This window comes from Triturus cristatus, chromosome 9 (assembly GCF_964204655.1).
Source record: "Triturus cristatus chromosome 9, aTriCri1.1, whole genome shotgun sequence".
In the NCBI taxonomy this organism is placed as follows: Eukaryota; Metazoa; Chordata; class Amphibia; order Caudata; family Salamandridae; genus Triturus; species Triturus cristatus.
Window position 1 is genome coordinate 1,055,986,090 of NC_140592.1, and position 15,657 is coordinate 1,056,001,746.

The window sequence follows — 15,657 nt, forward strand, 5'->3', positions numbered from 1 at the left end:
GGGCCATGTGTTTAAACACATGGCCCCATAAAGATAAGAATGTGCTTCACGACAGCCGTGAAGCAGGCGACCCAGTCCGGATCGGAGGCCAAAGGGCGGCAACCATAAACCCTCATTTCCAATGGCAGGCCACCGTTTAGCATAAACGGTGACGTCGGGCAATGGAAATGAGGGCCGGGGCTTCAAGCCCTCTACTGAAACTTCTCATTAGCAATAAATCACGCCGAGCGAGCTGCGAATGTGTGCGCAGCAGCGCTAGGCGAGACCTAAAAATGGAAGCATTCATTTTGAAGAGTTAAATAAATGCTATTGACGCAAAAAGATTTGACGCTGAGAGGATATTTAGTCATGTACTAGAAATACAGCCCACCAGGAAAGATTCTGGTTAGAGGGATGCATATTGTGCAGCAGTGAAAAGGCTGTAATTGCATTTTAATGATGAGCTTGGCATTGTTGTGGAGAGATTCAATTTTTACTTGTGGAAAACAAGCATCTTTGGAGAGTATTAGAATCCCTACTAGTATGTTTCTTTGAGTACAGTATTAACCAGTAGATCAGGGATCAGACGGTGTTAAATTACTATTCATCAAATATATTCTGCTACACAAGTCAAGATAAACTTTATTCGGCCAGAGGCCATATAAGCACAGAAAGGCCAAAAAAAGTTAAAAATGTAGATAAAAAGTATATAAATCACACACATATCGCTGATCCGAATAAAATCAAAAGTGTTCAATACAATTCATATCAAACATTGTCAGTAACCAATTCGGACATAACAACAAGAAACTGCTTTTAAGGTTCATAACCCCCTCTGGATGTACAACTCAGATTTTATAAAATTAAGTACGGCAAAGCAAACTATCAGTGAACCTAGAGAGGGCATAAACGCTAGCCCTTTCTTGTACTGTGTCACATTAGCCTTACACAGGAGAGGCACCAAAAAGGGACGTCTTGGCTCTTGGTACAGGCGACAAAACAAGAATAGGTTGCAAATACTTTGGATTGAGCTATTGTCACACCTGCAAAAGAGAAAATCTTGAGTTCAGGTGCTCATTGCGGGGGAGGTGACTTTAAAGTGCACCGTGCTTAAACTAAAAAGGGTGAGCCAGTGACGATGGGTAGGGGGATGTAAACCATCCCAGATAGGGCTCTATGCCACTAGTTGTTGAAACGTGCATTATTTACAATGCTTCACATTTTCTGCGCCATGTCTAGGCGATTGTTTATACAGTGCTCCAGATACAATTTTTTATGCATGGCTTGAGGATTGGGCTAATTAAGAGAGGGGAATAGTATAAATCGGAAGAACCCAAACACTCTAAGGAAATCATCCCATACTTAAGCCATGGTATATATTCTACCCCATCTAGTAGCAGGCAGTCTGAGATACAGGATCTTGTTAGGCCAGCCTTTTGTGATGACCAAAGTTTTAAAAACAATAAGGGAGCTAGCCCGATCGAGTTTTTCAAAAACGGAATGCCAAGCTCTTCATGGCAAATTAAAGAAGGAACTTCCCGGCACGGATATAAGTCTGCACATAAATTGGTTCTCTAAGGGTTATAAAATTTCCACATTGTTATATCCCCAGAGGCCAGCGCCATATACACAGGCTGAAGCACATATGCTCTTATAAAGCTTCAGCATTGTTGCAATTGGTTTGTTTTGGCGCTTACTAGCAAATCTAAATATTGCTTCGGTATTTCTCCTGAAAATCTGGGCACTCAGTGATATAAGCGGGGACCAGCTTAAGAGCTGGTTAAGCAGATAATTACATTTTTTAACCTTTGATAAAGCGGGCTCCAAATCTTAAAAGACTGACTTGGTGCTAAAGCAACCACAAGCCATGGTGTAGGACTTTGGGAAATTAAGTCCTCCATATACGTTAAAAACAGGTCTAAAAGTAGCTGGAGGCTATTTGCAGTTCAGGCTATTAAAACAGCGCCATCCACATACAATAAAATGGGGATAGAAGTATGGCCCAAACAAGGGACATCTTTACAGTTCTTGGGTCAAAAACTCACTAATTCCATTTATATAAAGCAAAAAGTGGAAGGGAGACAAAATGCACCACTGCCTAGCACCCGTAATCGCTCGAATGCTCGGGGAACATTCACCTGAGGGGTAGTAACAAACCTTAACTATAAGGTCCTGGTGGAGGCGCAATAGGAGACAATAAACCCTGTTCAACTCCCATTCTACTCATTATTTCCCACAGCTTACAGCGGTTAACAAGATCGAAGGCACTCGATAAGTCAATAAAAGCAAGGTGCAGAGAGCTTCTCTTTGCTTTTACGTCCTTCCTCCAAATTATGTACAAAAGCATTGCTCAATTGTCCCAATACCCTGTCTGAAGCCAAATTGCACCTCTGACAGAATGTGGTTTGTGATGGCTCATCCTTCAAGGCAGGACAATTAGATATGGCCTAAGATCTTGGTGCTAGAATCTATCAGTGAAATTGGCCGATAACAAAACGTCTGAGACTAATCACCTTTTTTAAATATTGGGACCACAATGGCAGAACTCCATGATTGTGGAATAGGCCTGTGCGCCAAAGATCTAAACACGTTTGTGAGAAGGAGGGCCCACAGAAGAGGATTTGATTTAAAAAGGTCCGCTGGGATCCCGTCTGGGCCAGGGGCTTTGTCTGCGATGCACTTATTTAATGCAGTAATGACCTCCTGTACGTCAATAGGATATTTGAGGTAATGTGCTAAATCAGGGGGAGGATTACTATTGTGGCCTAAGGGAATGGTCATGGGAGAATAAATGTTTTGTAAGGTGCATGACCCAAGCCTCCATTGGAATAACTGCATCAATCCTAGGTTCATTATGCTCCTTAAAGAAGGGTCTATTAACCACCTCCCAGAACTTAGCACTATCTCTCGATTGGCTAGCCTCCTGAAGGTCCTCCCAAGCTTTGCTTATAATTTCAGGCTCCCTTACTTCTAAGGTTTGTTTATACAAACCCTTAGCTAACTTAACTTCGAAGCTACCCTAGGACCATTTTTCGGTGTGGCCACCAAAGTTCTATGTGCAGTAGAACATGCAGAATTAAACCAGTGAGGCGATTATCCAGTCCTAGGAGAAATAGGAGATATGAGATTATCAGAAATAATATTACAAACATTTGAAAACTCGGACTGGATCAATGCATCACCCGCCTCTGCAGATAAGCAGGTCATGATGGAAGCCCTTGCCTTATCTACAATGAGATAGTTAAAGGCTACTGGGTTATTCTACTCTCATTTCCATTTAAGGCCTTTATTCTTATAGAGCTTCAATTTGTCAGGACAACTTAATTTAGTATAATTAACCTGGGAGGCCAGCTTCATGGAGAGTGGGTTATGATCACTCACACAGCTACTAACTATTGTATAATCAGAGAGATAGGTACACAATTCATTTGACAAAAGAAAAAAAGTCTATGGTGCTTCCTGATGAACTTTCTGTAAAGGTGAGAACACTAGTGTTTTCCAGGCCACACACATCAATCAAGACAACCAAATTATGTTTAAGAACCAGTTTGTTAAGCGCAACGCATTAAGTAGAGTGGGAAAAGTGTGTAATGTTGTGTAAATTGCCATCACTTCAACCACAGGCCACGGAATCTGAAAACCAACAAAGTGTAATATTAAAATCACCTACCCAAATAAGATAAGCAGTACTTTTAGCGTTATGAAAGAAATCAGTTAATAAGTCATTAAGCTGCTCAATCATTTCCCCAGACGAATGTTTAAAAACATTATTATAAAAACTGATTAACAAAATATCATAGTCGTCAGGAAGTGATAAGGGAGAGACCAAGAAATATGGGGAGGGCCAAAATTTTGTAATGCTAATGTTTGTGATCTTAACTGATAGAAAATTGTCCAACCCCCACTCGCTCTACCTGCCTTAGATCGCTAGGCAGGCTGAAATCAGACAAAGACCAGGTTTATTGGCAACAAATAATGTCATGGGAATTCATAATGTTTGGGTTTGAAACTTTGGTGCACGCCCTTGCTATGTTCCAGGATGCTCTGCTTAAGGGCTTCTTGTCATGGTTTCTCATAGTGATTCCCACAGGGGCGGCACCAATCAAATCTTTATCCTGTTGTCCAAGGACTAGGCCGGGGGTATGATCCTCTATGTTATATTTGCGGCCACAATTCTGGAAAGGGTTAACGGGCCCTGAAAATTGGCGGTTCTGAGGCTCTGGCAAATGAGAAGGGGGAGCAATGATAGGAAGGGGATGAGATGGTGTTAAATTGATATTCACAATATATTATGCTACACAAATCCTTCATTAGAGAAAACAAAGTTCAATAAAAAAAAATGAGTTCTGTAATGTCTTTAGGTTTGTTGTCTTGTGGTCCTGAGAAAGGTGTGCAGACACATGAATGGTGTGAGCAAAGTAAAAGATCAAAATAATTTTAGGTGTTAAGAGAAACAAAAAACAAGCATTTGCAATGCAATCAGTCTCGCCTTCGGGACATTATAAGTGTTTAGCCAGAGCTATTGGCTCTGCCAATGTGTTTAAGTTATGTTGTAAAAAACAGAAATAAATATTTTAAAAGCTTCTACCGGTTGCCATGGCAACAGTCCTGTTTGTGTAAGAGCTCTCCTGTTATTTGGCAGCTTCTGGGATTTGAAATGGTGAAATGAGGGAGTATGTTGGGATGGTCAAGGTGCGATTCGGCTTAGAGTTCCCTACATAATGCAGTTTAGAATGGCAGCTCCCATTGGGCGTAGGGTCATGACTGATTTGCATATGGCTGGGTTTAAACTGGAATGGCATGGGGAGCAAAAATAACGATGGATTTAAGCCCAGATCTCTGTACTGGGGTGAATGTATGACATTGTTCTGCATTCTGTCCACCAATTGTTCTTTTTGCAATTGTTCTTTTTGCATCTCTCTATGCACATCCACAAATTCCCCTCTCCATATCCTTTCTTTTGTTGCATCGGACAAATGAGCTCCCAGTGGTTTTACCAACCCCATATAAGGTGACTTCTTGTAATCAGTCCCTTACTTACCTTCTCTACCCTTTCTAGCACCAGTTTCATCCATCACCACCTTTCACATTGTCCTTCGTATTACTGTCCACCATTTTAGTCCCTATGTGAGCATCACCATTCTTGTTTCCCATTGGTTTCACCTCAACCTTACTCACAGCTGAGGACACAGGAGGCTTTTTGCAGGTTCACCGCCACTTTTAGCCCCCATTTTATCTACAAGGCACTGGTTTAATGGCTCTGAAATGCTCTGAGCCCTGATAATCAGTACTCAGTGCAAATGCTCAGACCCTTAAGAATAGTTACAAGTTTAATGAGCTTATCCCCACTTGGCATAGCTTAACTTAGTTATACGCCCCTAGTATATGATGCCAGGGGTAACTAGGGCCTGCAGTGAAGGGACCACAAAGCTTGGGAAAATTGACTGCGGTTGGATAAAGAGATGGTACAACCAGTGGGGAAGAAGGGGAGGGTGACAGGACTGTCAGCAACAGAAGAGGTGTGGGGTGGGGGGAAAAGGTCCTTGCCCCAAACACCATAGTTCCTAACTATAACGATCTACTGGCGACCGGCAGTGGATAATATATATATATATATATATATATATACACACACACACATATATACACATACATGCTTTATACTTACATTTGCGTTGTAAACACATGCATAGTAAACAAGCATTGGCATAGCCAATAGGTCTCGCCTTTGGGACCTTATAAGTGTTTAGCTATGCAACAGTTGCATAACTAAATACTTATAAGGTCCCAAAAGCGAGACCTATTGGCTATGCAAAGCGGCCCTGCGGCCGCGAAAGTGAAAGTGATCGCAATTGCGATCACGATCAAACATCAAAGCGGCCGTACGGCCGCGAAAGTGAAAGTAATAGCGGTAAAGCGCGGCGCGCGCTCCCGCGCACATGCACTGTACCTCTAGGCTGGCCTGGTAGCACTTTTTGGAGCCCTCTCAATAAGTCTCGCCAGACCAGCGCATACGCTGGGTCAGGCGAGACCTAAAAACAAACTGTGGTACAGACATGTGCTGTAAAGACTAATGCGTGGTTAAGATCACGTTGTTAAGGCATGCGTGGTTCGGTCACACATCCACTAATCAGTGCTTAAAATGGGCCAGTATTCACCGGTACAAAGTACCTGCACTTTTTTTTATTTTCTCCCCTTCAGTACGGAATTTTTCATTGGACAAGGACAGTACCGGTACTCATAGGGGCCTTGCTTCAACACGAGTGGTGCTGCGTTCATTAGCTCTAACCGGCAGCATCTTTGGCACATCTCTTAAAGTGTGTCTTTCAAACAGGGAGAAGGCCTGCGCTGAGCTGGTGCAAGAGTGCCAAAACCACAGCTCGTCGCTGTGGATTATGAGAGGAGTAGCGTAGCTGGGGGGTGTTTCCTTTATCTTTGCATCTTACCCAGTCAGTGACAGTAAAACCAAATGGGATACAGTGTTGGTTGCATTGTTCAGGCCAGTACAGCTTTTAAGCATGCCCTTTGTTTTATAGGCCTGAAAGTCATCATCCATCAACAATTTAAATTAAATGTGCATGCTTGAAAGAAAATACCTGCCCTCTCCACAAATATCCTCAAAGTAATAAAGGTTTATTTTTTAAACACTTTACAACAAAGTATTTGGTAACAAGACAATGTGGTACTAACTCTATTCTAGCTTGTTTAACCGATCACAACAGGTTACATTTCAAACATCACCTAGCCCAGGGGACAAAGGCACTTTAGTAACTGGTGGTTAATGCATTTGCTGGAAAGTTCTGTGGGCATTCTAATCAAATGTGCCTGCTGCAAAGCATAACATGAAACATGCTGATCACAGATTTATATTTTATGTACATAGCTCAGTAAGTTACTATTTTTGTTGCAGAGATCCTTGTGTTACCTGCACGTCACTAGCCAAATCCTGTCATATAGCTTAGTGATGTATGATCCTTCATCAATGAAATGCATGCAAACTACAACGTATATGTTTAGAACTTTGCTGTGTTTCCTCAATATTCAAATTATTCTAAGGTTGCTAAAAAAGGGTTACTTTTGTTAATAATAAAGATGTACTAGTAAGTGCTATATAAATGATTATTATTGTAATAACTGATGGACAGATACATCAGACATTCTTACAATGCATGCAGATTTCTTGCAAACAAAGCTTAGAAAGGTCAAAAATCTAGTCCCGTCCCTTGTCCCGCCCTTAAGCTCGCCCCAAACTCAACCCTGCACTCATTTTTTGTCCCATTTAAAGCACTGGTACTATTCAAACCAGAGAAGCAGTCATAAACATTAATTCTGTTTTCTCATAACCCAGTCCATGGCTAGTGTCAGCAGTGAAGACTTATCACATCTAGCCCATAGGCGATGTCATTTCGCAGTCCCTTAGTCCTTAAATACTCTTTAAACTGTTTATTTTATCCATGTTGTTTTCAAAAACGCGCTGCACTTTTTTGTTAGTACATGTGTTCCCACGTCTTGGATTGTGATTTGCATACTTCGTGAGACAGTATGCCTGGGTTGCTTCTTAAGGCCACTAGTTACAGGTGTTTTTGGATCCAGACAGACACTGCGCAGTGTTTTTAAATCGCAAGCGCCAATTGCGATTCTCCTATTAACATGACCAGAGAATTGTGAGATCATGGTTACGCCAACGAAGAGGAGAGCTAGGAGCAAGTGCCTACATGTTACCCTATCATAGGCGTCTTCCTTTTGAGCAATGAATTATTTCTAAACAACACAACAACGTCAAGCTTTATTCGGCCACAAAGACCATAGAAGCACAATAAAAACACAGTTTAAAAACATCAAATCACAATAAAATCATGCAAATATCAACCGCCCCCCACATTTAACAGAAAAGTAAGAATGCTTAAAGAAATATTTTAAAATCCCCGTGAATTACAAAATATTATGATAGCTTTTTGGCCACACATATAGAAGTCCATACAAACTCGTAACCTTGAGCTAAAGTACATATCTCCTTCTCAGTTTCAGGGCTTGGGTAATAAAATGTAAGACTGAGAAGCATATAGTTTTGGACTCCAAGCGCTGGAGGAAACACAAACCCTCCTGGGGATTATTAAAAAATCTTACTTTTAAAATTGGGCACAGAAACCGTAACCTGAGAGAGGCATATGGCGTGCAAAAGAGCATAAAGTGCTTTGTTGATTGATGTGATTTCTCATCACACGAACAGTAAGGTAGTGATGGAAACCAGGTACCTGGCAGTGGGAAAGCCACCAAAAAGTGAATCTAGTTCCCGCGTAACCTAGTCAGGTAGAACTTTAGCTCGGGTTCATTTACCCAGGTCAATTTGGGCTCCACACCTTTAGATGTAAAAACTGGCACGTATGATTGAACCATGTTCAGGTCTAGTACCTTCATGAGCCTAGCTTCCTCACTATACGCAATATATTTTTCTTCTATTAAATTCTTTGCATTTAGGAGTATTTTATCTGGTTCTACAAACAAGCCACTCCGTTCCAGATCACGAAAAGTGTTCTTAATGTACTTGAGCCACGATATTGCAATCATATTAGTCTGCACAAGGCAATCTTTTATTATATTACGGATGAAGCCCAGTTCCTGTGTGTTCCAAATTTTGCACCATAAACTGAATGGAGGACATGCCTAGCTTATCCTCCAAAACCCCACGCCCAGCTCCTTAGGGGTAATAAAACTTGGGGTAGTCTTTGGGGTTCCTAATAATCTATTTAAAAATGTCTTTTCTGCTCCTTGTAGAGCCTTAGGAATAGAATAACCCCGTACCCCTGCCCTGTATGTGTTCGTGCTAAGAGCTTTACTGTTATAGAGCTTTATCATTTCCCAGAGGAGTTTTTGTCCTAACTTCTTTGCAAAAATAAAAATTGATTCAGAAGCTGCCTCCATCCCGTCTTCTCTGAATTAATAACCTTTCTCAGTTCATGTTCTCATTAAACATCAGACCTAGATAACTAAAAGCTTTAGTTTTTTTAACCTCAGTCCCCCCCAATAAGAAATGTTTTTGACCGGGTTTTCTTTGGCCACAGGTCAAAACATAAGATCTTTAAATTCACCTTCAGATCTTGCATGAAATGATTAAAACCATTTAAAAGTGATTGCAACCTATTCGCTGTGCACACAATTAAAACTATATTGTCCTCATAAAATAGTACAGGGACTAAGCGGGTACCAATTTTGGAGACGTCACAGGTGCAAGAAATTAAAAAGGTCTCCAAGGCATTTATATACGTTAAAAATCAAAAAGGGGCAAAAAAATATGGCCCTGTCTGACTCCACACTTGACTTGAATAGGGGACGTATAGTGTCCTTGTTGGGTATAGCAGACCCTCATTTTTTTTTGTTTAAATCTGTTTTTATGGATTTTCAATTTTCTCATCGTCATGAAGGACAAAATGCATCATATCAAGCCGATCATACATTGAACCATCAAGCAATATCAAATAAACATTTCGGTTGAATAGGAATAGGTCAAACGTACATGTCGACGACATTATTGACCTAGTTACAAGCTGAACCTCGACAGGAGAAAAGCCATCGTACATTAGTGACATGGTTCCATTAGTGTAGCATACAGAGTCTTCTCAGATCCTTCAGCGTAGGTAAGTGCACAGATGTTATATATAAAACACGAAAACAAAACTTAAAACCAGTAACAGCTGCATAGTCCGACTTTTGGATGTACACTCCTCACCACGTCCCCCCCCGCCCTCCCCCCCCCGTTCCCATCGTCCCGTGGCTCCCCGCAGGCCGACACCACCACCCAGAGACCACAACAATGTCCACCTTGGGCGTCAGATGGTGCACATGAATGTACATTGCATTGCAAATGTCCACTGGTGGGTTATCCATCACTCTCCGTAAGGGCGCCTCCCCCGTGTTCAGGTCTCCCCTCTGGGCTGTCTCCAACAGTTTGTGTCAAGGCCCGGAGTAGTCCCTCCCACTGTGTCGCAATAGATGTCTTCCGGAGTCCCAACGTTTCCTCTCACAGAATGGCTATTCCCTCTGCTTTGCCCCATGCTAGGAGCGAATACCTCCATGCCCGTATGTGCGGCGGGTCTTGCGCCTTCCACCTCTTAGTTAGTAGTTGTTTAGCTACCACCAAACCCAAGTCAAGAAAGCGAGAGGAAACTTTTGTGGCTGGGGTTCTGCGAAAGTGGTGTAATAGGTAAACAGGCCATTCAAGGGGTATGGTGTGGCCCGAACATGTGCGCAGCGCCTCCCCAACAGCCCACCAATAGGGGTATAGCTCGTGACAGCTCCACAGCATGTGTACCAGTCCAGCCCCCAACTCCGCGCAGCGAGGGCACACCACATCTGTGCGGTGAAAGTACCTATTTATCTTCTAGGGTGTAAGGTATGCTCTGTGGACTATAAACAGCTGTATTTGGCGGAACCTCATGTTTCTCGGTATGCGTGTTGGGCTCTTTAGTATCTTATCTCAATCCCTATCCTCCAGTGGTCGCTCCAGGTCTGTTTCCCATTTTCGGCATAGCGGTCCCAGACTTATCGTTGCGTGCGTACGTAAGGAAGCCGCAAACCATCCAATCAAGTGCCTGCCACGCCCCATAACGTAAAGGTACTATATGGTGAGGTGTGGGCTTGGCTCCTCTTCCATGTCCCCCCACCTAGAGGTCAGTGAGCGGTGACGCAGGAATTGCCCCGGTGGCAGCCCCGTCTCTTCAACCAGGGATTCATATGGTATGAGTGTGCCGTACCGGTACAAATCTCCCTAGGTCTGTATGTCAGCTTCGTGCCACTCCGCAAGTTCAAGAGGTGTGAGCACCCCAGACCTGCTGGTGGTATGGCCGATGCGTAGGTGGCTAGCGCTCTATTGAGATATAGACTACGGCAGTAGCATTTATAAGCTACCGCCATGAGGAGCGGTGTCAGCGTTGGGGCTTTAGAGGCTGGGTGAAAGAGTTTGGTAATATAGTCCAGAGGGGGGGTGGTTGTGGTCGCAGTGTCCTCTCGTCCTTTGTCTGCTAGCCAGCGGGCTATCCACTGTAATTGTGCGGCCAAATAGTAGTGCTCAAAACAAGGCGCAGCAAGGCCTCCCTGATCAGTGGGCAGGTACAACTTAGCCAGCGCTATCCTGTGACGTGCGTTGCCCCAGAGGAAGTCCCTAAGTAAATTAGTGAGTGTGGTAAAGAAGGCCACCGGGATATATATTGGCAGGTTAGCAAAATAGTACAGGAGGCGGGGAAGAACCCTGCCAGTCACTGTTAGTGGGAGCGTTTCCCAGAAGTGTACTTGTGACTTGATGGCTGTCAGGGCACGTCCCAGATTACCATCAGTAAGGTCCGCCGGCTGACGATATATCTGAATTCCTAGATAGCGGAAAGTATCAGCTTTCCACTGTACCCTTGGGTTTAACAGACCCTTATGTGGATATCTTGATGTAAAAGTTTTTAAAACATGAACTAATGCAGGATCAACCCCTGCATGGTGCAAGATTCCCCATAAAATGCCCCTGTCCAAGTCAAAGCCACAGGAGAGGTCATGAAGGCCATATGTATGGCCCCTCTCCTGGCCGTAGCATATTTACATAAGATCAAAGTTAGGTTCAGAGCTTGCTCGATGGTCCCAAACCTGGGCGAAAACCATATTGCACTTCCATAAAGAAATAATTCTCTTTCGCCCACTCCTCTAATTACCCTACCAAAAATGTTACCTGAGGTGTCTATCTCGAATCAAAAGATTGCACTTGCTGTGCAGCAATTGCATTCATCACCTAAGCTATCCTGCCAGAGGTATGTCTTAAGCCATGTGTCTTAAACCACCAAGGAACCTTACTGCACGCGATTGTGAACAATCACATTACCGCCACCTAGTGCCATTAGAGATCCTTGCCCCAACAGCTCTCTGGGAGCATGCCTACTTTGCACTCCACTCAGCTCTTGCAGTCCCCGGGCAATGATGCCCCGCCCCCAGGGCTTCAAGTGAAACGGGTTCTGCAAGTGCACAGCACCGTCAGTAATACAGTTGCCTTCAACTTTACTAGTAAAAGGCCTACAGCTATCTGGGAAATGTGTGCAAGAACCAGTGGTTAATTTGTCAAATAAAAAGTGCCGGGGCTCTCCTAAGGAGGCATCTCTAAAAGGAGAAATGTGCTGGTGCAAACTGCTTCCTGATCGGAGCCCTGGCACTTATTATTCCATAGAGGACTTGTACTAATGGCTAGAGCTGCCGATTTTGGAGCTTGGGAACGGGGTTTGAGTCTCGGCGTGGCTCAACATCCTCTGATTCTGTGGAAAATCACATGCCTTCCAAATGAGTGTGTCCTTAACTGGTGCTATAAACACTGGTGCTGAGAATTAGGTGCCGGTGCTGAGCACCGAAAAGCACCTGCTCAAATTAAGCACTGGCAAGAACCCTCAAGGAGATCCAACTTTGCGATACCAATTCCGTGAACATTGGATCCTTATACAAACACCACGTTACATGTTGCTATTCCCTAAGAGCATTTCCTTTTCCCAGAGTACGTTTCCATAGCACTGTTTTTCAAGCAACACTCGGTCTTAATTGCGCATAAGTGTCCTCTAGGTGTCTGTGTGACAACAGGTTGTGGATGGGTGTTCAAAGCAGAGCACGACTGACAGCACTGCATTTTATGGTGAAGGCAGTGGAGTTTCTCACGTGCTGAACGTGCTCATGGGAACCATAGTCTCTCTTCAGTGCGCAACTGAAAATTGTCACTTATGAGCCAATTAGTTAAGTATATTAATTAGGTACTCAGCTGCTGAACTATAAGAAACGCTAACTAAAAGAAAATGCAGCGTAACATGATTCCTCTACGATATATCTGGATCAATGTAAAGACCCTTCATTGTAGCTCTACTGAAGACCCTCAGGCTTCTGTAGCCCGTTCCAGTGGGATGCTCAGTTGTAGCAATAACCCACTTTATTATCCCGACCGCACCACTTGCGAATTCCGACCGCTGACAGTGGATCCCAGCGCTGCTGTGCTCTCTCTGCCAGCCTTGTGACCACAGACTATCCCAGCGCTATCACCTCTTCCCATCTTTACAACTGGACTCCAGCGGCCTATCCCTTGTCACCTGCAGCTGGAGTTTACCCTACTCCACGCCTCACGATGGCAGTTGCGCCGTGAGGAGCAGAGGATCACCAAGGTGCGCGGCACCCACCCATACCAAAAACAGGAGCACTTCTATAGCTCCACTCCAGACTCCACTACCCTTTCCGCCACCTCTCCTTTCACTGCCGGAATGATCCCCTCCATCAAGTACTGCAATTATTTAGCGACACAGCAGGAAGACCCCCTCCCCAAGTTGCTCCAAGCACACATTTTCGGGAAAAACTTTAAACACTTCAGTCATTCTACAAGTGATCCATAATATATATTCACTTGTCATTTTCGAATGCGTCTGTATGCTGTCTCAATAGTTTCGGCTCTCGGTGCGCCACAGAACCACCGCGCTGACTCTGCATTGCAACACCCCTTGCTCGGGGTGTAGCTATAAGTGGAGCAGCGGCGCAGGAGCCCTGGGCTCGTGTCAGCCCCGCTAAGAGTTTTCACTACTCAGACAAGTTGCCCATTTACCTTCCTGAAGTGTGGGACGGCCCAGCTCGTTGTCTGTCACAAACGGCGCTCCTCAAGCTCACACCCACAGGAAGTCTTCATACCCGGGTCACTCGTCCCAACAACTCCTGTTCTTCGCCCGCACACGGTGACAGCTTGCAGCTAGCCCAGCACCCGCCGTTAAGCCTCTCGCAGTCTACAGTGAGACAGGCAAGTTGCCACCCCTCCCCTCCGAGGAGCCTTTGAGGGTCGTCCTACCGCGAACCACTCAGCGCGCAGGATGACGCCACGGCTGCAACATGGCGGCCGCCGGTGCCACGTCAAGGGAGCAGAGGGCAGCTAGCGAACAGTTCCCCTCCAGCGGCGGAGGCAGCGGCAGGGAGGACTGCCAAAAATAGGGTGCGAGAGGGCGGTGAGAGACGGGGCGGATAAATTTAGAGGCAGAGGAGGGAAACAACACCCAACGTGATCTAATCGTAGTATCGTTACAAGCAGGCTGATGGGAGAGAACGTGAACTGTTGTGGTTTGTCTGTAAGTCGTCCTGCTGCGCAGCTTCCTTGAAATATTTGTGGAATGCGGCGAGGGGCGCAGGTTTTTCTAGCTGAAGCGTTTGGACCTGTAGATATGTATCTAGTCTCTTCAAAAACATGCGTTAGGAAAGGTTACACATTACGTTTCAAAAAGGAGCGGTGAATTCAAATAAATGCTATCCAGTGGGGAAAATACAAAACACTCGGTGCTAAAATTGAGTGCGAAGTGGCCAAAATCCGATTCTAGCTGCTATTTTGAGCAGAACTGTACTCCAAGGCGGAATGCGTCCACTTCTGAACTATACAGTTTGCCCATGAAAGTCGCTTAATGCAATCAACGACCGCAAAAGACGGTTGTTTGGGTAACGTGGACTATATGTGGTTTACTATTTTTGGGGTTTCATTGAGATTACCAGAAAATTCAGTGTCACCAAGGGCACAGTGTTTTTGTGGGTTTTCATTTAACAGCATCATGCATCTGGTAATTGTATTCTGGTTCATTCCTGTTGCTACAGTTGATCAGCACACTTAAAAGCAATGATTTGTATACCTTCTTAACAGGCATAGAAAGGGTTCCTAGATCTTGGGGCCACCATGAAGGAGACCAGAAGGAAACATTGATACCTAATAAGATGACTTCAGTTTTAGCAGAATTGTGTTTAAGACAGTTGTCGTTCATCCAGTTGCTGACTGCGTTTATGCAGTTCCAGAATGTCTCACCCTTGTTGTTATTGCTGCTAGAGAGCAAAACGACAATCTGAGTATCATCAGCATATGATACCAACGAAAACCCAATAGATTTAAACAAACTAGCCAAAGGTGTAACATCACTGTTAAACAGGGTAGGGCTCAGTTATGACCCCTGAGTGACCCCACAGGGCAAGGAGAAAGGCTTGGATGTAAACTCTTTAAGGGCAACCGATTGAACACGATCAGAGAGGAAGTAATGAAGCAAGGACAAGGCAGCATCTTTGATCCCAATGCTCCGTAGACGGTCAATCAACAAATTGTGATTGACTGTGTCAAATGCTGCAGACAAATCAAGTAAGGTAAGGGCTGCTCTGCCACCCTTGTCTAACGTTTTCCCGATTTCCTCAGTGGCCACGATTAAAGCTGTTTCCTTGCTGTGGCTACTTCTAAATCCAAACTGTGTAACATCTAAAAGATGGTTGTTTTCTCTGAAGGAGGCAACTGTTGGATTAATGGACGGACCAAGACCATATTCCACTGTTTGGGAAAAAGTCCTAATATAAACATAGTGTTAAAAATCTTAGTCAAATGAACTGCGACAATGTCAGGTACTAATTGGACCGTTGCTGGTGGATATGGGTCTAATGGGGATCAGAAGGCCTGACTACAGCCTACTGAGTTTCCAGTAGTCACGAGAAGAGATCTCAAACAAAAACCAGAAAAAGGGTTCAGGAAGAGATTAAAAATCTAAATGATCCCCCGTTGGGGTCGGGACACCTTTCTTGCCGCAACAGATACTTCAACATTTCCTGAGGTATTGGGGAGGGAGGGGGGGTGGGGTTCGGGCAAGTTTTTTGTTGTTGTTGCAGCTAGTGTCTTGT

General features: G+C 44.3%; 1 protein-coding gene across 1 annotated transcript in view; it reads right to left on the reverse strand.

Moving 5' to 3' along the window:
• The window catches only part of SEC23A (SEC23 homolog A, COPII component), a 989,636-nt gene extending 975,609 nt beyond the window's left edge, over positions 1 to 14,027 (reverse strand). Inside the window, exon 1 of the mRNA XM_085626924.1 lies at positions 13,577 to 14,027. The gene's annotated coding sequence lies outside the window, so the exon portion shown is untranslated. The remainder of the gene's footprint in view (positions 1 to 13,576) is intronic.
• Between the last annotated feature and the right edge of the window lie 1,630 nt (positions 14,028 to 15,657).